The following is an 18,668-nucleotide window of genomic DNA, read 5'->3' as shown; positions in this document are numbered from 1 at the left end:
TACCCTTAGCAGGAGGGCTCCTGATTACATACCTCTCCTGCTGCTGCTGCTGCTGGCTGTCCAGCAGCAGACTGAAGGTGGCTGCTGCTGTGCACAGGTATATAAAGGCTCAGAGCCTATTATGACACGCGCAGCCAGCGTTCCATTGCCACATTCCATCTACTGCAGGCAGGATACCTGGCTGGCTGAATGTCGCTGAGAAGCTCACAGAGACCGCCATAAGCAACAGTTTAACAGAATGCCACAGACTAATCAACCAAACTTTTTGGGTTGGGTTCTCTTTTATAGTCTGCAGGCATTAAATGAAAGAAGTCAGTGTTCCAGCAGAAGGAGACAACGTTTCAGAAAAGGCATTGTAGCAAACCAAAAAAGAAATTTTAAGCGCAGCAGAGTAACCAGCGCACATACCTGTTAGCTCAGGTGAGTTTAAAAGGCTGCTGTTGATAACAAGGGCATTTGCTAAATAGATGGTGTGTGTGCAACAATATACTGAAAGGTCAATTATATTGTGCAGCTTATCTCACCACCTGTAGTTATTTAGGTGAAAGCTCCAAAATGCTTGCCTAATATGTCTGTTTATCCAAAAGGAAGTAAAAAGGGAGAGCTAGAAAGATAGCATTGCATCACATTACATGGCAATGCAATGCACAGTTGCTGAAGTTGAACCAAAATGAGCTTGTAATCTGGCTTCTGCAACTTTGAACATGAAAAATCCAATGAGGAGAAGAAAAGCAAAGCCAAAGAGTCCATCCCAAAATCCGACAAACAAGCAAAATGAACAAAAAACATTGAATTCAATTCTTTCTGATTTTAGAAACTGCATTAAAGAAGGGGTGCACCGGTCCTGGAGATACTGCAATACCAGGTCAATGCGTGGAGTGGACAGAGCAAGCTCTTTTTCCATCTCCCTGTTCTAAAAATCCATTTAATATATGGTCCCCAGATAGGGGACGTATCAGATATTAAACTGATAAGAACAGATACTACACTTGATCTTAGCCAAAAGGCCGAGAAGCGATAACCAGAATTGGTTTCAAACTACGGAGCCACCCAAGGATCCTGAAAAGTCCATTTGTGGAGATGAGCTCCTGGACTCCCGTTAAGAAGACATGTTGTCAACCTCTAGATCCCTTACATGCCTGCACTTTTCGGCTTGCTGCTGCTGCAATCCACGCGTTTTAGATCTGCATAACTCCACCTCTTTAAACACAGCACCTTCACCCCCTGCTGTTCCCACCCGCCTCAACACCGTTGGAAGGGAGGAGAACCAATTAAGGCGGGGGGTGGGGTGGAACGAGCAGCTGTCTACCCTTAGCAGGAGGGCTCCTGATTACATACCTCTCCTGCTGCTGCTGCTGCTGGCTGTCCAGCAGCAGACTGAAGGTGGCTGCTGCTGTGCACAGGTATATAAAGGCTCAGAGCCTATTATGACACGCGCAGCCAGCGTTCCATTGCCACATTCCATCTACTGCAGGCAGGATACCTGGCTGGCTGAATGTCGCTGAGAAGCTCACAGAGACCGCCATAAGCAACAGTTTAACAGAATGCCACAGACTAATCAACCAAACTTTTTGGGTTGGGTTCTCTTTTATAGTCTGCAGGCATTAAATGAAAGAAGTCAGTGTTCCAGCAGAAGGAGACAACGTTTCAGAAAAGGCATTGTAGCAAACCAAAAAAGAAATTTTAAGCGCAGCAGAGTAACCAGCGCACATACCTGTTAGCTCAGGTGAGTTTAAAAGGCTGCTGTTGATAACAAGGGCATTTGCTAAATAGATGGTGTGTGTGCAACAATATACTGAAAGGTCAATTATATTGTGCAGCTTATCTCACCACCTGTAGTTATTTAGGTGAAAGCTCCAAAATGCTTGCCTAATATGTCTGTTTATCCAAAAGGAAGTAAAAAGGGAGAGCTAGAAAGATAGCATTGCATCACATTACATGGCAATGCAATGCACAGTTGCTGAAGTTGAACCAAAATGAGCTTGTAATCTGGCTTCTGCAACTTTGAACATGAAAAATCCAATGAGGAGAAGAAAAGCAAAGCCAAAGAGTCCATCCCAAAATCCGACAAACAAGCAAAATGAACAAAAAACATTAAATTCAATTCTTTCTGATTTTAGAAACTGCATTAAAGAAGGGGTGCACCGGTCCTGGAGATACTGCAATACCAGGTCAATGCGTGGAGTGGACAGAGCAAGCTCTTTTTCCATCTCCCTGTTCTAAAAATCCATTTAATATATGGTCCCCAGATAGGGGACGTATCAGATATTAAACTGATAAGAACAGATACTACACTTGATCTTAGCCAAAAGGCCGAGAAGCGATAACCAGAATTGGTTTCAAACTACGGAGCCACCCAAGGATCCTGAAAAGTCCATTTGTGGAGATGAGCTCCTGGACTCCCGTTAAGAAGACATGTTGTCAACCTCTAGATCCCTTACATGCCTGCACTTTTCGGCTTGCTGCTGCTGCAATCCACGCGTTTTAGATCTGCATAACTCCACCTCTTTAAACACAGCACCTTCACCCCCTGCTGTTCCCACCCGCCTCAACACCGTTGGAAGGGAGGAGAACCAATTAAGGCGGGGGGTGGGGTGGAACGAGCAGCTGTCTACCCTTAGCAGGAGGGCTCCTGATTACATACCTCTCCTGCTGCTGCTGCTGCTGCTGGCTGTCCAGCAGCAGACTGAAGGTGGCTGCTGCTGTGCACAGGTATATAAAGGCTCAGAGCCTATTATGACACGCGCAGCCAGCGTTCCATTGCCACATTCCATCTACTGCAGGCAGGATACCTGGCTGGCTGAATGTCGCTGAGAAGCTCACAGAGACCGCCATAAGCAACAGTTTAACAGAATGCCACAGACTAATCAACCAAACTTTTTGGGTTGGGTTCTCTTTTATAGTCTGCAGGCATTAAATGAAAGAAGTCAGTGTTCCAGCAGAAGGAGACAACGTTTCAGAAAAGGCATTGTAGCAAACCAAAAAAGAAATTTTAAGCGCAGCAGAGTAACCAGCGCACATACCTGTTAGCTCAGGTGAGTTTAAAAGGCTGCTGTTGATAACAAGGGCATTTGCTAAATAGATGGTGTGTGTGCAACAATATACTGAAAGGTCAATTATATTGTGCAGCTTATCTCACCACCTGTAGTTATTTAGGTGAAAGCTCCAAAATGCTTGCCTAATATGTCTGTTTATCCAAAAGGAAGTAAAAAGGGAGAGCTAGAAAGATAGCATTGCATCACATTACATGGCAATGCAATGCACAGTTGCTGAAGTTGAACCAAAATGAGCTTGTAATCTGGCTTCTGCAACTTTGAACATGAAAAATCCAATGAGGAGAAGAAAAGCAAAGCCAAAGAGTCCATCCCAAAATCCGACAAACAAGCAAAATGAACAAAAAGCATTGAATTCAATTCTTTCTGATTTTAGAAACTGCATTAAAGAAGGGGTGCACCGGTCCTGGAGATACTGCAATACCAGGTCAATGCGTGGAGTGGACAGAGCAAGCTCTTTTTCCATCTCCCTGTTCTAAAAATCCATTTAATATATGGTCCCCAGATAGGGGACGTATCAGATATTAAACTGATAAGAACAGATACTACACTTGATCTTAGCCAAAAGGCCGAGAAGCGATAACCAGAATTGGTTTCAAACTACGGAGCCACCCAAGGATCCTGAAAAGTCCATTTGTGGAGATGAGCTCCTGGACTCCCGTTAAGAAGACATGTTGTCAACCTCTAGATCCCTTACATGCCTGCACTTTTCGGCTTGCTGCTGCTGCAATCCACGCGTTTTAGATCTGCATAACTCCACCTCTTTAAACACAGCACCTTCACCCCCTGCTGTTCCCACCCGCCTCAACACCGTTGGAAGGGAGGAGAACCAATTAAGGCGGGGGGTGGGGTGGAACGAGCAGCTGTCTACCCTTAGCAGGAGGGCTCCTGATTACATACCTCTCCTGCTGCTGCTGCTGCTGGCTGTCCAGCAGCAGACTGAAGGTGGCTGCTGCTGTGCACAGGTATATAAAGGCTCAGAGCCTATTATGACACGCGCAGCCAGCGTTCCATTGCCACATTCCATCTACTGCAGGCAGGATACCTGGCTGGCTGAATGTCGCTGAGAAGCTCACAGAGACCGCCATAAGCAACAGTTTAACAGAATGCCACAGACTAATCAACCAAACTTTTTGGGTTGGGTTCTCTTTTATAGTCTGCAGGCATTAAATGAAAGAAGTCAGTGTTCCAGCAGAAGGAGACAACGTTTCAGAAAAGGCATTGTAGCAAACCAAAAAAGAAATTTTAAGCGCAGCAGAGTAACCAGCGCACATACCTGTTAGCTCAGGTGAGTTTAAAAGGCTGCTGTTGATAACAAGGGCATTTGCTAAATAGATGGTGTGTGTGCAACAATATACTGAAAGGTCAATTATATTGTGCAGCTTATCTCACCACCTGTAGTTATTTAGGTGAAAGCTCCAAAATGCTTGCCTAATATGTCTGTTTATCCAAAAGGAAGTAAAAAGGGAGAGCTAGAAAGATAGCATTGCATCACATTACATGGCAATGCAATGCACAGTTGCTGAAGTTGAACCAAAATGAGCTTGTAATCTGGCTTCTGCAACTTTGAACATGAAAAATCCAATGAGGAGAAGAAAAGCAAAGCCAAAGAGTCCATCCCAAAATCCGACAAACAAGCAAAATGAACAAAAAACATTGAATTCAATTCTTTCTGATTTTAGAAACTGCATTAAAGAAGGGGTGCACCGGTCCTGGAGATACTGCAATACCAGGTCAATGCGTGGAGTGGACAGAGCAAGCTCTTTTTCCATCTCCCTGTTCTAAAAATCCATTTAATATATGGTCCCCAGATAGGGGACGTATCAGATATTAAACTGATAAGAACAGATACTACACTTGATCTTAGCCAAAAGGCCGAGAAGCGATAACCAGAATTGGTTTCAAACTACGGAGCCACCCAAGGATCCTGAAAAGTCCATTTGTGGAGATGAGCTCCTGGACTCCCGTTAAGAAGACATGTTGTCAACCTCTAGATCCCTTACATGCCTGCACTTTTCGGCTTGCTGCTGCTGCAATCCACGCGTTTTAGATCTGCATAACTCCACCTCTTTAAACACAGCACCTTCACCCCCTGCTGTTCCCACCCGCCTCAACACCGTTGGAAGGGAGGAGAACCAATTAAGGCGGGGGGTGGGGTGGAACGAGCAGCTGTCTACCCTTAGCAGGAGGGCTCCTGATTACATACCTCTCCTGCTGCTGCTGCTGCTGCTGGCTGTCCAGCAGCAGACTGAAGGTGGCTGCTGCTGTGCACAGGTATATAAAGGCTCAGAGCCTATTATGACACGCGCAGCCAGCGTTCCATTGCCACATTCCATCTACTGCAGGCAGGATACCTGGCTGGCTGAATGTCGCTGAGAAGCTCACAGAGACCGCCATAAGCAACAGTTTAACAGAATGCCACAGACTAATCAACCAAACTTTTTGGGTTGGGTTCTCTTTTATAGTCTGCAGGCATTAAATGAAAGAAGTCAGTGTTCCAGCAGAAGGAGACAACGTTTCAGAAAAGGCATTGTAGCAAACCAAAAAAGAAATTTTAAGCGCAGCAGAGTAACCAGCGCACATACCTGTTAGCTCAGGTGAGTTTAAAAGGCTGCTGTTGATAACAAGGGCATTTGCTAAATAGATGGTGTGTGTGCAACAATATACTGAAAGGTCAATTATATTGTGCAGCTTATCTCACCACCTGTAGTTATTTAGGTGAAAGCTCCAAAATGCTTGCCTAATATGTCTGTTTATCCAAAAGGAAGTAAAAAGGGAGAGCTAGAAAGATAGCATTGCATCACATTACATGGCAATGCAATGCACAGTTGCTGAAGTTGAACCAAAATGAGCTTGTAATCTGGCTTCTGCAACTTTGAACATGAAAAATCCAATGAGGAGAAGAAAAGCAAAGCCAAAGAGTCCATCCCAAAATCCGACAAACAAGCAAAATGAACAAAAAACATTGAATTCAATTCTTTCTGATTTTAGAAACTGCATTAAAGAAGGGGTGCACCGGTCCTGGAGATACTGCAATACCAGGTCAATGCGTGGAGTGGACAGAGCAAGCTCTTTTTCCATCTCCCTGTTCTAAAAATCCATTTAATATATGGTCCCCAGATAGGGGACGTATCAGATATTAAACTGATAAGAACAGATTTTTTTTTTTTTTCGAAAGCCCGAATTCGTGTACAAAACCCGAGTGCGCTTAAAAAAGTGACAAGTGCCACAAAAAAAGTGCACTAGGATGCTGGTCTTCTTGAAACCCTCTCCAAAAGGAGAAGGGTCCCCCAAACCATTCCCCGTCCCTCCGAGCCAGAAGGCCACAGCGAGGAACAGGGACAAATAGCCACCTCCAGCCGGAGCCAGAGGCGACCCAATCTTACCCCCAGCACCTGCCCGAGTTCTCACCCGAGCAAGGCACTGGGAGCCAAAGACTGTGCTCCCCTCCCGGAAGAGGGGAGCCAACAACGCTCTCCTCCCGAAAGAGGAGAGCCAGGGGGGTTCAGGGGGGAGCGGAACCTGATGGCCACACACTCCCCCCCTAGACCTGCCAAGAGAGGAACCCGTAAGGGAACCGCATCCCGACAAAATCCTAGTAGGACGTGACACACGTGAATAAGTGGACACACAGTGACAAAGAAATTAAATAAATAGTGAAGGTTTCACAGTATAATACTGCCCGGACCTTCGACCGGGAATTGAAAAATTCCCCATCCTAAGGCCAGAAGGCCCGGAATAAGGGTGTGTGTGAAGAAAGAAAATTTAAAGTGCTTGTGCAAATGTGCCATAAACTCAAGTGGGGTTCCCAATCCCAGTGAGTTAAGGCACCCCAGGGTCACCACTCCTGGGGCACTTCACACTTCGGGCTTTCGATCTTCCCCGGCCCAATGGCGTCGATCCTGGGGGGCCATGCTTTCCACCAGATGACTATATTAGCCACCTGGCGTACTAACAAGCGCCTAAACCCCAGTGTGCATAATGTATCAATCTACTAGGGCGGCCAACATCCAAAACCGCCTTTTCGAAAGATACTACACTTGATCTTAGCCAAAAGGCCGAGAAGCAATAACCAGAATTGGTTTCAAACTACGGAGCCACCCAAGGATCCTGAAAAGTCCATTTGTGGAGATGAGCTCCTGGACTCCCGTTAAGAAGACATGTTGTCAACCTCTAGATCCCTTACATGCCTGCACTTTTCGGCTTGCTGCTGCTGCAATCCACGTGTTTTAGATCTGCATAACTCCACCTCTTTAAACACAGCACCTTCACCCCCTGCTGTTCCCACCCGCCTCAACACCGTTGGAAGGGAGGAGAACCAATTAAGGCGGGGGGTGGGGTGGAACGAGCAGCTGTCTACCCTTAGCAGGAGGGCTCCTGATTACATACCTCTCCTGCTGCTGCTGCTGCTGGCTGTCCAGCAGCAGACTGAAGGTGGCTGCTGCTGTGCACAGGTATATAAAGGCTCAGAGCCTATTATGACACGCGCAGCCAGCGTTCCATTGCCACATTCCATCTACTGCAGGCAGGATACCTGGCTGGCTGAATGTCGCTGAGAAGCTCACAGAGACCGCCATAAGCAACAGTTTAACAGAATGCCACAGACTAATCAACCAAACTTTTTGGGTTGGGTTCTCTTTTATAGTCTGCAGGCATTAAATGAAAGAAGTCAGTGTTCCAGCAGAAGGAGACAACGTTTCAGAAAAGGCATTGTAGCAAACCAAAAAAGAAATTTTAAGCGCAGCAGAGTAACCAGCGCACATACCTGTTAGCTCAGGTGAGTTTAAAAGGCTGCTGTTGATAACAAGGGCATTTGCTAAATAGATGGTGTGTGTGCAACAATATACTGAAAGGTCAATTATATTGTGCAGCTTATCTCACCACCTGTAGTTATTTAGGTGAAAGCTCCAAAATGCTTGCCTAATATGTCTGTTTATCCAAAAGGAAGTAAAAAGGGAGAGCTAGAAAGATAGCATTGCATCACATTACATGGCAATGCAATGCACAGTTGCTGAAGTTGAACCAAAATGAGCTTGTAATCTGGCTTCTGCAACTTTGAACATGAAAAATCCAATGAGGAGAAGAAAAGCAAAGCCAAAGAGTCCATCCCAAAATCCGACAAACAAGCAAAATGAACAAAAAACATTGAATTCAATTCTTTCTGATTTTAGAAACTGCATTAAAGAAGGGGTGCACCGGTCCTGGAGATACTGCAATACCAGGTCAATGCGTGGAGTGGACAGAGCAAGCTCTTTTTCCATCTCCCTGTTCTAAAAATCCATTTAATATATGGTCCCCAGATAGGGGACGTATCAGATATTAAACTGATAAGAACAGATTTTTTTTTTTTTTCGAAAGCCCGAATTCGTGTACAAAACCCGAGTGCGCTTAAAAAAGTGACAAGTGCCACAAAAAAAGTGCACTAGGATGCTGGTCTTCTTGAAACCCTCTCCAAAAGGAGAAGGGTCCCCCAAACCATTCCCCGTCCCTCCGAGCCAGAAGGCCACAGCGAGGAACAGGGACAAATAGCCACCTCCAGCCGGAGCCAGAGGCGACCCAATCTTACCCCCAGCACCTGCCCGAGTTCTCACCCGAGCAAGGCACTGGGAGCCAAAGACTGTGCTCCCCTCCCGGAAGAGGGGAGCCAACAACGCTCTCCTCCCGAAAGAGGAGAGCCAGGGGGGTTCAGGGGGGAGCGGAACCTGATGGCCACACACTCCCCCCCTAGACCTGCCAAGAGAGGAACCCGTAAGGGAACCGCATCCCGACAAAATCCTAGTAGGACGTGACACACGTGAATAAGTGGACACACAGTGACAAAGAAATTAAATAAATAGTGAAGGTTTCACAGTATAATACTGCCCGGACCTTCGACCGGGAATTGAAAAATTCCCCATCCTAAGGCCAGAAGGCCCGGAATAAGGGTGTGTGTGAAGAAAGAAAATTTAAAGTGCTTGTGCAAATGTGCCATAAACTCAAGTGGGGTTCCCAATCCCAGTGAGTTAAGGCACCCCAGGGTCACCACTCCTGGGGCACTTCACACTTCGGGCTTTCGATCTTCCCCGGCCCAATGGCGTCGATCCTGGGGGGCCATGCTTTCCACCAGATGACTATATTAGCCACCTGGCGTACTAACAAGCGCCTAAACCCCAGTGTGCATAATGTATCAATCTACTAGGGCGGCCAACATCCAAAACCGCCTTTTCGAAAGATACTACACTTGATCTTAGCCAAAAGGCCGAGAAGCAATAACCAGAATTGGTTTCAAACTACGGAGCCACCCAAGGATCCTGAAAAGTCCATTTGTGGAGATGAGCTCCTGGACTCCCGTTAAGAAGACATGTTGTCAACCTCTAGATCCCTTACATGCCTGCACTTTTCGGCTTGCTGCTGCTGCAATCCACGTGTTTTAGATCTGCATAACTCCACCTCTTTAAACACAGCACCTTCACCCCCTGCTGTTCCCACCCGCCTCAACACCGTTGGAAGGGAGGAGAACCAATTAAGGCGGGGGGTGGGGTGGAACGAGCAGCTGTCTACCCTTAGCAGGAGGGCTCCTGATTACATACCTCTCCTGCTGCTGCTGCTGCTGGCTGTCCAGCAGCAGACTGAAGGTGGCTGCTGCTGTGCACAGGTATATAAAGGCTCAGAGCCTATTATGACACGCGCAGCCAGCGTTCCATTGCCACATTCCATCTACTGCAGGCAGGATACCTGGCTGGCTGAATGTCGCTGAGAAGCTCACAGAGACCGCCATAAGCAACAGTTTAACAGAATGCCACAGACTAATCAACCAAACTTTTTGGGTTGGGTTCTCTTTTATAGTCTGCAGGCATTAAATGAAAGAAGTCAGTGTTCCAGCAGAAGGAGACAACGTTTCAGAAAAGGCATTGTAGCAAACCAAAAAAGAAATTTTAAGCGCAGCAGAGTAACCAGCGCACATACCTGTTAGCTCAGGTGAGTTTAAAAGGCTGCTGTTGATAACAAGGGCATTTGCTAAATAGATGGTGTGTGTGCAACAATATACTGAAAGGTCAATTATATTGTGCAGCTTATCTCACCACCTGTAGTTATTTAGGTGAAAGCTCCAAAATGCTTGCCTAATATGTCTGTTTATCCAAAAGGAAGTAAAAAGGGAGAGCTAGAAAGATAGCATTGCATCACATTACATGGCAATGCAATGCACAGTTGCTGAAGTTGAACCAAAATGAGCTTGTAATCTGGCTTCTGCAACTTTGAACATGAAAAATCCAATGAGGAGAAGAAAAGCAAAGCCAAAGAGTCCATCCCAAAATCCGACAAACAAGCAAAATGAACAAAAAACATTGAATTCAATTCTTTCTGATTTTAGAAACTGCATTAAAGAAGGGGTGCACCGGTCCTGGAGATACTGCAATACCAGGTCAATGCGTGGAGTGGACAGAGCAAGCTCTTTTTCCATCTCCCTGTTCTAAAAATCCATTTAATATATGGTCCCCAGATAGGGGACGTATCAGATATTAAACTGATAAGAACAGATACTACACTTGATCTTAGCCAAAAGGCCGAGAAGCGATAACCAGAATTGGTTTCAAACTACGGAGCCACCCAAGGATCCTGAAAAGTCCATTTGTGGAGATGAGCTCCTGGACTCCCGTTAAGAAGACATGTTGTCAACCTCTAGATCCCTTACATGCCTGCACTTTTCGGCTTGCTGCTGCTGCAATCCACGCGTTTTAGATCTGCATAACTCCACCTCTTTAAACACAGCACCTTCACCCCCTGCTGTTCCCACCCGCCTCAACACCGTTGGAAGGGAGGAGAACCAATTAAGGCGGGGGGTGGGGTGGAACGAGCAGCTGTCTACCCTTAGCAGGAGGGCTCCTGATTACATACCTCTCCTGCTGCTGCTGCTGCTGGCTGTCCAGCAGCAGACTGAAGGTGGCTGCTGCTGTGCACAGGTATATAAAGGCTCAGAGCCTATTATGACACGCGCAGCCAGCGTTCCATTGCCACATTCCATCTACTGCAGGCAGGATACCTGGCTGGCTGAATGTCGCTGAGAAGCTCACAGAGACCGCCATAAGCAACAGTTTAACAGAATGCCACAGACTAATCAACCAAACTTTTTGGGTTGGGTTCTCTTTTATAGTCTGCAGGCATTAAATGAAAGAAGTCAGTGTTCCAGCAGAAGGAGACAACGTTTCAGAAAAGGCATTGTAGCAAACCAAAAAAGAAATTTTAAGCGCAGCAGAGTAACCAGCGCACATACCTGTTAGCTCAGGTGAGTTTAAAAGGCTGCTGTTGATAACAAGGGCATTTGCTAAATAGATGGTGTGTGTGCAACAATATACTGAAAGGTCAATTATATTGTGCAGCTTATCTCACCACCTGTAGTTATTTAGGTGAAAGCTCCAAAATGCTTGCCTAATATGTCTGTTTATCCAAAAGGAAGTAAAAAGGGAGAGCTAGAAAGATAGCATTGCATCACATTACATGGCAATGCAATGCACAGTTGCTGAAGTTGAACCAAAATGAGCTTGTAATCTGGCTTCTGCAACTTTGAACATGAAAAATCCAATGAGGAGAAGAAAAGCAAAGCCAAAGAGTCCATCCCAAAATCCGACAAACAAGCAAAATGAACAAAAAACATTGAATTCAATTCTTTCTGATTTTAGAAACTGCATTAAAGAAGGGGTGCACCGGTCCTGGAGATACTGCAATACCAGGTCAATGCGTGGAGTGGACAGAGCAAGCTCTTTTTCCATCTCCCTGTTCTAAAAATCCATTTAATATATGGTCCCCAGATAGGGGACGTATCAGATATTAAACTGATAAGAACAGATACTACACTTGATCTTAGCCAAAAGGCCGAGAAGCGATAACCAGAATTGGTTTCAAACTACGGAGCCACCCAAGGATCCTGAAAAGTCCATTTGTGGAGATGAGCTCCTGGACTCCCGTTAAGAAGACATGTTGTCAACCTCTAGATCCCTTACATGCCTGCACTTTTCGGCTTGCTGCTGCTGCAATCCACGCGTTTTAGATCTGCATAACTCCACCTCTTTAAACACAGCACCTTCACCCCCTGCTGTTCCCACCCGCCTCAACACCGTTGGAAGGGAGGAGAACCAATTAAGGCGGGGGGTGGGGTGGAACGAGCAGCTGTCTACCCTTAGCAGGAGGGCTCCTGATTACATACCTCTCCTGCTGCTGCTGCTGCTGGCTGTCCAGCAGCAGACTGAAGGTGGCTGCTGCTGTGCACAGGTATATAAAGGCTCAGAGCCTATTATGACACGCGCAGCCAGCGTTCCATTGCCACATTCCATCTACTGCAGGCAGGATACCTGGCTGGCTGAATGTCGCTGAGAAGCTCACAGAGACCGCCATAAGCAACAGTTTAACAGAATGCCACAGACTAATCAACCAAACTTTTTGGGTTGGGTTCTCTTTTATAGTCTGCAGGCATTAAATGAAAGAAGTCAGTGTTCCAGCAGAAGGAGACAACGTTTCAGAAAAGGCATTGTAGCAAACCAAAAAAGAAATTTTAAGCGCAGCAGAGTAACCAGCGCACATACCTGTTAGCTCAGGTGAGTTTAAAAGGCTGCTGTTGATAACAAGGGCATTTGCTAAATAGATGGTGTGTGTGCAACAATATACTGAAAGGTCAATTATATTGTGCAGCTTATCTCACCACCTGTAGTTATTTAGGTGAAAGCTCCAAAATGCTTGCCTAATATGTCTGTTTATCCAAAAGGAAGTAAAAAGGGAGAGCTAGAAAGATAGCATTGCATCACATTACATGGCAATGCAATGCACAGTTGCTGAAGTTGAACCAAAATGAGCTTGTAATCTGGCTTCTGCAACTTTGAACATGAAAAATCCAATGAGGAGAAGAAAAGCAAAGCCAAAGAGTCCATCCCAAAATCCGACAAACAAGCAAAATGAACAAAAAACATTGAATTCAATTCTTTCTGATTTTAGAAACTGCATTAAAGAAGGGGTGCACCGGTCCTGGAGATACTGCAATACCAGGTCAATGCGTGGAGTGGACAGAGCAAGCTCTTTTTCCATCTCCCTGTTCTAAAAATCCATTTAATATATGGTCCCCAGATAGGGGACGTATCAGATATTAAACTGATAAGAACAGATACTACACTTGATCTTAGCCAAAAGGCCGAGAAGCGATAACCAGAATTGGTTTCAAACTACGGAGCCACCCAAGGATCCTGAAAAGTCCATTTGTGGAGATGAGCTCCTGGACTCCCGTTAAGAAGACATGTTGTCAACCTCTAGATCCCTTACATGCCTGCACTTTTCGGCTTGCTGCTGCTGCAATCCACGCGTTTTAGATCTGCATAACTCCACCTCTTTAAACACAGCACCTTCACCCCCTGCTGTTCCCACCCGCCTCAACACCGTTGGAAGGGAGGAGAACCAATTAAGGCGGGGGGTGGGGTGGAACGAGCAGCTGTCTACCCTTAGCAGGAGGGCTCCTGATTACATACCTCTCCTGCTGCTGCTGCTGCTGGCTGTCCAGCAGCAGACTGAAGGTGGCTGCTGCTGTGCACAGGTATATAAAGGCTCAGAGCCTATTATGACACGCGCAGCCAGCGTTCCATTGCCACATTCCATCTACTGCAGGCAGGATACCTGGCTGGCTGAATGTCGCTGAGAAGCTCACAGAGACCGCCATAAGCAACAGTTTAACAGAATGCCACAGACTAATCAACCAAACTTTTTGGGTTGGGTTCTCTTTTATAGTCTGCAGGCATTAAATGAAAGAAGTCAGTGTTCCAGCAGAAGGAGACAACGTTTCAGAAAAGGCATTGTAGCAAACCAAAAAAGAAATTTTAAGCGCAGCAGAGTAACCAGCGCACATACCTGTTAGCTCAGGTGAGTTTAAAAGGCTGCTGTTGATAACAAGGGCATTTGCTAAATAGATGGTGTGTGTGCAACAATATACTGAAAGGTCAATTATATTGTGCAGCTTATCTCACCACCTGTAGTTATTTAGGTGAAAGCTCCAAAATGCTTGCCTAATATGTCTGTTTATCCAAAAGGAAGTAAAAAGGGAGAGCTAGAAAGATAGCATTGCATCACATTACATGGCAATGCAATGCACAGTTGCTGAAGTTGAACCAAAATGAGCTTGTAATCTGGCTTCTGCAACTTTGAACATGAAAAATCCAATGAGGAGAAGAAAAGCAAAGCCAAAGAGTCCATCCCAAAATCCGACAAACAAGCAAAATGAACAAAAAACATTGAATTCAATTCTTTCTGATTTTAGAAACTGCATTAAAGAAGGGGTGCACCGGTCCTGGAGATACTGCAATACCAGGTCAATGCGTGGAGTGGACAGAGCAAGCTCTTTTTCCATCTCCCTGTTCTAAAAATCCATTTAATATATGGTCCCCAGATAGGGGACGTATCAGATATTAAACTGATAAGAACAGATACTACACTTGATCTTAGCCAAAAGGCCGAGAAGCGATAACCAGAATTGGTTTCAAACTACGGAGCCACCCAAGGATCCTGAAAAGTCCATTTGTGGAGATGAGCTCCTGGACTCCCGTTAAGAAGACATGTTGTCAACCTCTAGATCCCTTACATGCCTGCACTTTTCGGCTTGCTGCTGCTGCAATCCACGCGTTTTAGATCTGCATAACTCCACCTCTTTAAACACAGCACCTTCACCCCCTGCTGTTCCCACCCGCCTCAACACCGTTGGAAGGGAGGAGAACCAATTAAGGCGGGGGGTGGGGTGGAACGAGCAGCTGTCTACCCTTAGCAGGAGGGCTCCTGATTACATACCTCTCCTGCTGCTGCTGCTGCTGCTGGCTGTCCAGCAGCAGACTGAAGGTGGCTGCTGCTGTGCACAGGTATATAAAGGCTCAGAGCCTATTATGACACGCGCAGCCAGCGTTCCATTGCCACATTCCATCTACTGCAGGCAGGATACCTGGCTGGCTGAATGTCGCTGAGAAGCTCACAGAGACCGCCATAAGCAACAGTTTAACAGAATGCCACAGACTAATCAACCAAACTTTTTGGGTTGGGTTCTCTTTTATAGTCTGCAGGCATTAAATGAAAGAAGTCAGTGTTCCAGCAGAAGGAGACAACGTTTCAGAAAAGGCATTGTAGCAAACCAAAAAAGAAATTTTAAGCGCAGCAGAGTAACCAGCGCACATACCTGTTAGCTCAGGTGAGTTTAAAAGGCTGCTGTTGATAACAAGGGCATTTGCTAAATAGATGGTGTGTGTGCAACAATATACTGAAAGGTCAATTATATTGTGCAGCTTATCTCACCACCTGTAGTTATTTAGGTGAAAGCTCCAAAATGCTTGCCTAATATGTCTGTTTATCCAAAAGGAAGTAAAAAGGGAGAGCTAGAAAGATAGCATTGCATCACATTACATGGCAATGCAATGCACAGTTGCTGAAGTTGAACCAAAATGAGCTTGTAATCTGGCTTCTGCAACTTTGAACATGAAAAATCCAATGAGGAGAAGAAAAGCAAAGCCAAAGAGTCCATCCCAAAATCCGACAAACAAGCAAAATGAACAAAAAACATTGAATTCAATTCTTTCTGATTTTAGAAACTGCATTAAAGAAGGGGTGCACCGGTCCTGGAGATACTGCAATACCAGGTCAATGCGTGGAGTGGACAGAGCAAGCTCTTTTTCCATCTCCCTGTTCTAAAAATCCATTTAATATATGGTCCCCAGATAGGGGACGTATCAGATATTAAACTGATAAGAACAGATACTACACTTGATCTTAGCCAAAAGGCCGAGAAGCGATAACCAGAATTGGTTTCAAACTACGGAGCCACCCAAGGATCCTGAAAAGTCCATTTGTGGAGATGAGCTCCTGGACTCCCGTTAAGAAGACATGTTGTCAACCTCTAGATCCCTTACATGCCTGCACTTTTCGGCTTGCTGCTGCTGCAATCCACGCGTTTTAGATCTGCATAACTCCACCTCTTTAAACACAGCACCTTCACCCCCTGCTGTTCCCACCCGCCTCAACACCGTTGGAAGGGAGGAGAACCAATTAAGGCGGGGGGTGGGGTGGAACGAGCAGCTGTCTACCCTTAGCAGGAGGGCTCCTGATTACATACCTCTCCTGCTGCTGCTGCTGCTGGCTGTCCAGCAGCAGACTGAAGGTGGCTGCTGCTGTGCACAGGTATATAAAGGCTCAGAGCCTATTATGACACGCGCAGCCAGCGTTCCATTGCCACATTCCATCTACTGCAGGCAGGATACCTGGCTGGCTGAATGTCGCTGAGAAGCTCACAGAGACCGCCATAAGCAACAGTTTAACAGAATGCCACAGACTAATCAACCAAACTTTTTGGGTTGGGTTCTCTTTTATAGTCTGCAGGCATTAAATGAAAGAAGTCAGTGTTCCAGCAGAAGGAGACAACGTTTCAGAAAAGGCATTGTAGCAAACCAAAAAAGAAATTTTAAGCGCAGCAGAGTAACCAGCGCACATACCTGTTAGCTCAGGTGAGTTTAAAAGGCTGCTGTTGATAACAAGGGCATTTGCTAAATAGATGGTGTGTGTGCAACAATATACTGAAAGGTCAATTATATTGTGCAGCTTATCTCACCACCTGTAGTTATTTAGGTGAAAGCTCCAAAATGCTTGCCTAATATGTCTGTTTATCCAAAAGGAAGTAAAAAGGGAGAGCTAGAAAGATAGCATTGCATCACATTACATGGCAATGCAATGCACAGTTGCTGAAGTTGAACCAAAATGAGCTTGTAATCTGGCTTCTGCAACTTTGAACATGAAAAATCCAATGAGGAGAAGAAAAGCAAAGCCAAAGAGTCCATCCCAAAATCCGACAAACAAGCAAAATGAACAAAAAACATTGAATTCAATTCTTTCTGATTTTAGAAACTGCATTAAAGAAGGGGTGCACCGGTCCTGGAGATACTGCAATACCAGGTCAATGCGTGGAGTGGACAGAGCAAGCTCTTTTTCCATCTCCCTGTTCTAAAAATCCATTTAATATATGGTCCCCAGATAGGGGACGTATCAGATATTAAACTGATAAGAACAGATACTACACTTGATCTTAGCCAAAAGGCCGAGAAGCGATAACCAGAACTGGTTTCAAACTACGGAGCCACCCAAGGATCCTGAAAAGTCCATTTGTGGAGATGAGCTCCTGGACTCCCGTTAAGAAGACATGTTGTCAACCTCTAGATCCCTTACATGCCTGCACTTTTCGGCTTGCTGCTGCTGCAATCCACGCGTTTTAGATCTGCATAACTCCACCTCTTTAAACACAGCACCTTCACCCCCTGCTGTTCCCACCCGCCTCAACACCGTTGGAAGGGAGGAGAACCAATTAAGGCGGGGGGTGGGGTGGAACGAGCAGCTGTCTACCCTTAGCAGGAGGGCTCCTGATTACATACCTCTCCTGCTGCTGCTGCTGCTGCTGGCTGTCCAGCAGCAGACTGAAGGTGGCTGCTGCTGTGCACAGGTATATAAAGGCTCAGAGCCTATTATGACACGCGCAGCCAGCGTTCCATTGCCACATTCCATCTACTGCAGGCAGGATACCTGGCTGGCTGAATGTCGCTGAGAAGCTCACAGAGACCGCCATAAGCAACAGTTTAACAGAATGCCACAGACTAATCAACCAAACTTTTTGGGTTGGGTTCTCTTTTATAGTCTGCAGGCATTAAATGAAAGAAGTCAGTGTTCCAGCAGAAGGAGACAACGTTTCAGAAAAGGCATTGTAGCAAACCAAAAAAGAAATTTTAAGCGCAGCAGAGTAACCAGCGCACATACCTGTTAGCTCAGGTGAGTTTAAAAGGCTGCTGTTGATAACAAGGGCATTTGCTAAATAGATGGTGTGTGTGCAACAATATACTGAAAGGTCAATTATATTGTGCAGCTTATCTCACCACCTGTAGTTATTTAGGTGAAAGCTCCAAAATGCTTGCCTAATATGTCTGTTTATCCAAAAGGAAGTAAAAAGGGAGAGCTAGAAAGATAGCATTGCATCACATTACATGGCAATGCAATGCACAGTTGCTGAAGTTGAACCAAAATGAGCTTGTAATCTGGCTTCTGCAACTTTGAACATGAAAAATCCAATGAGGAGAAGAAAAGCAAAGCCAAAGAGTCCATCCCAAAATCCGACAAACAAGCAAAATGAACAAAAAACATTGAATTCAATTCTTTCTGATTTTAGAAACTGCATTAAAGAAGGGGTGCACCGGTCCTGGAGATACTGCAATACCAGGTCAATGCGTGGAGTGGACAGAGCAAGCTCTTTTTCCATCTCCCTGTTCTAAAAATCCATTTAATATATGGTCCCCAGATAGGGGACGTATCAGATATTAAACTGATAAGAACAGATACTACACTTGATCTTAGCCAAAAGGCCGAGAAGCGATAACCAGAATTGGTTTCAAACTACGGAGCCACCCAAGGATCCTGAAAAGTCCATTTGTGGAGATGAGCTCCTGGACTCCCGTTAAGAAGACATGTTGTCAACCTCTAGATCCCTTACATGCGTGCACTTTTCGGCTTGCTGCTGCTGCAATCCACGCGTTTTAGATCTGCATAACTCCACCTCTTTAAACACAGCACCTTCACCCCCTGCTGTTCCCA

At 45.6% G+C, this 18,668-nt stretch overlaps 13 non-coding genes and 2 pseudogenes across 13 annotated transcripts; all 15 read right to left on the bottom strand.

Moving 5' to 3' along the window:
- Positions 1–828: 828 nt before the first annotated feature.
- On the bottom strand, positions 829–1,019 carry LOC141176884 (U2 spliceosomal RNA). The gene has a single exon (XR_012253530.1). It is a non-coding gene; the product is annotated as a U2 spliceosomal RNA (small nuclear RNA).
- A 1,115-nt stretch (positions 1,020–2,134) lies between these two features.
- Positions 2,135–2,325, bottom strand: LOC141176881 (U2 spliceosomal RNA). The gene has a single exon (XR_012253528.1). It is a non-coding gene; the product is annotated as a U2 spliceosomal RNA (small nuclear RNA).
- Positions 2,326–3,443: 1,118 nt separating this feature from the next.
- LOC141176880 (U2 spliceosomal RNA) lies at positions 3,444–3,634 on the bottom strand. The gene has a single exon (XR_012253527.1). It is a non-coding gene; the product is annotated as a U2 spliceosomal RNA (small nuclear RNA).
- A 1,115-nt stretch (positions 3,635–4,749) lies between these two features.
- On the bottom strand, positions 4,750–4,940 carry LOC141176879 (U2 spliceosomal RNA). The gene has a single exon (XR_012253526.1). It is a non-coding gene; the product is annotated as a U2 spliceosomal RNA (small nuclear RNA).
- A 1,118-nt stretch (positions 4,941–6,058) lies between these two features.
- On the bottom strand, positions 6,059–6,242 carry LOC141177872 (U2 spliceosomal RNA). Its single transcript, XR_012254400.1, has one exon. It is a non-coding gene; the product is annotated as a U2 spliceosomal RNA (small nuclear RNA).
- A 789-nt stretch (positions 6,243–7,031) lies between these two features.
- LOC141178180 (U2 spliceosomal RNA) lies at positions 7,032–7,123 on the bottom strand (annotated as a pseudogene).
- Positions 7,124–8,238: 1,115 nt separating this feature from the next.
- On the bottom strand, positions 8,239–8,422 carry LOC141177871 (U2 spliceosomal RNA). The gene has a single exon (XR_012254399.1). It is a non-coding gene; the product is annotated as a U2 spliceosomal RNA (small nuclear RNA).
- A 789-nt stretch (positions 8,423–9,211) lies between these two features.
- LOC141178179 (U2 spliceosomal RNA) lies at positions 9,212–9,303 on the bottom strand (annotated as a pseudogene).
- A 1,115-nt stretch (positions 9,304–10,418) lies between these two features.
- On the bottom strand, positions 10,419–10,609 carry LOC141176878 (U2 spliceosomal RNA). Its single transcript, XR_012253525.1, has one exon. It is a non-coding gene; the product is annotated as a U2 spliceosomal RNA (small nuclear RNA).
- Positions 10,610–11,724: 1,115 nt separating this feature from the next.
- Positions 11,725–11,915, bottom strand: LOC141176877 (U2 spliceosomal RNA). Its single transcript, XR_012253524.1, has one exon. It is a non-coding gene; the product is annotated as a U2 spliceosomal RNA (small nuclear RNA).
- A 1,115-nt stretch (positions 11,916–13,030) lies between these two features.
- On the bottom strand, positions 13,031–13,221 carry LOC141176876 (U2 spliceosomal RNA). Its single transcript, XR_012253523.1, has one exon. It is a non-coding gene; the product is annotated as a U2 spliceosomal RNA (small nuclear RNA).
- Positions 13,222–14,336: 1,115 nt separating this feature from the next.
- On the bottom strand, positions 14,337–14,527 carry LOC141176875 (U2 spliceosomal RNA). The gene has a single exon (XR_012253522.1). It is a non-coding gene; the product is annotated as a U2 spliceosomal RNA (small nuclear RNA).
- A 1,118-nt stretch (positions 14,528–15,645) lies between these two features.
- On the bottom strand, positions 15,646–15,836 carry LOC141176874 (U2 spliceosomal RNA). Its single transcript, XR_012253521.1, has one exon. It is a non-coding gene; the product is annotated as a U2 spliceosomal RNA (small nuclear RNA).
- Positions 15,837–16,951: 1,115 nt separating this feature from the next.
- On the bottom strand, positions 16,952–17,142 carry LOC141176873 (U2 spliceosomal RNA). The gene has a single exon (XR_012253520.1). It is a non-coding gene; the product is annotated as a U2 spliceosomal RNA (small nuclear RNA).
- Positions 17,143–18,260: 1,118 nt separating this feature from the next.
- On the bottom strand, positions 18,261–18,451 carry LOC141176871 (U2 spliceosomal RNA). The gene has a single exon (XR_012253519.1). It is a non-coding gene; the product is annotated as a U2 spliceosomal RNA (small nuclear RNA).
- Positions 18,452–18,668: the final 217 nt, after the last annotated feature.

The sequence above is a fragment of the Phyllobates terribilis genome, unplaced genomic scaffold (genome assembly GCF_046119375.1).
Source record: "Phyllobates terribilis strain yellow unplaced genomic scaffold, ASM4611937v1 Scaffold_27__1_contigs__length_16484149, whole genome shotgun sequence".
NCBI classification, from domain to species: Eukaryota; Metazoa; Chordata; class Amphibia; order Anura; family Dendrobatidae; genus Phyllobates; species Phyllobates terribilis.
This window is presented reverse-complemented; position numbering and strand designations above follow the sequence as displayed.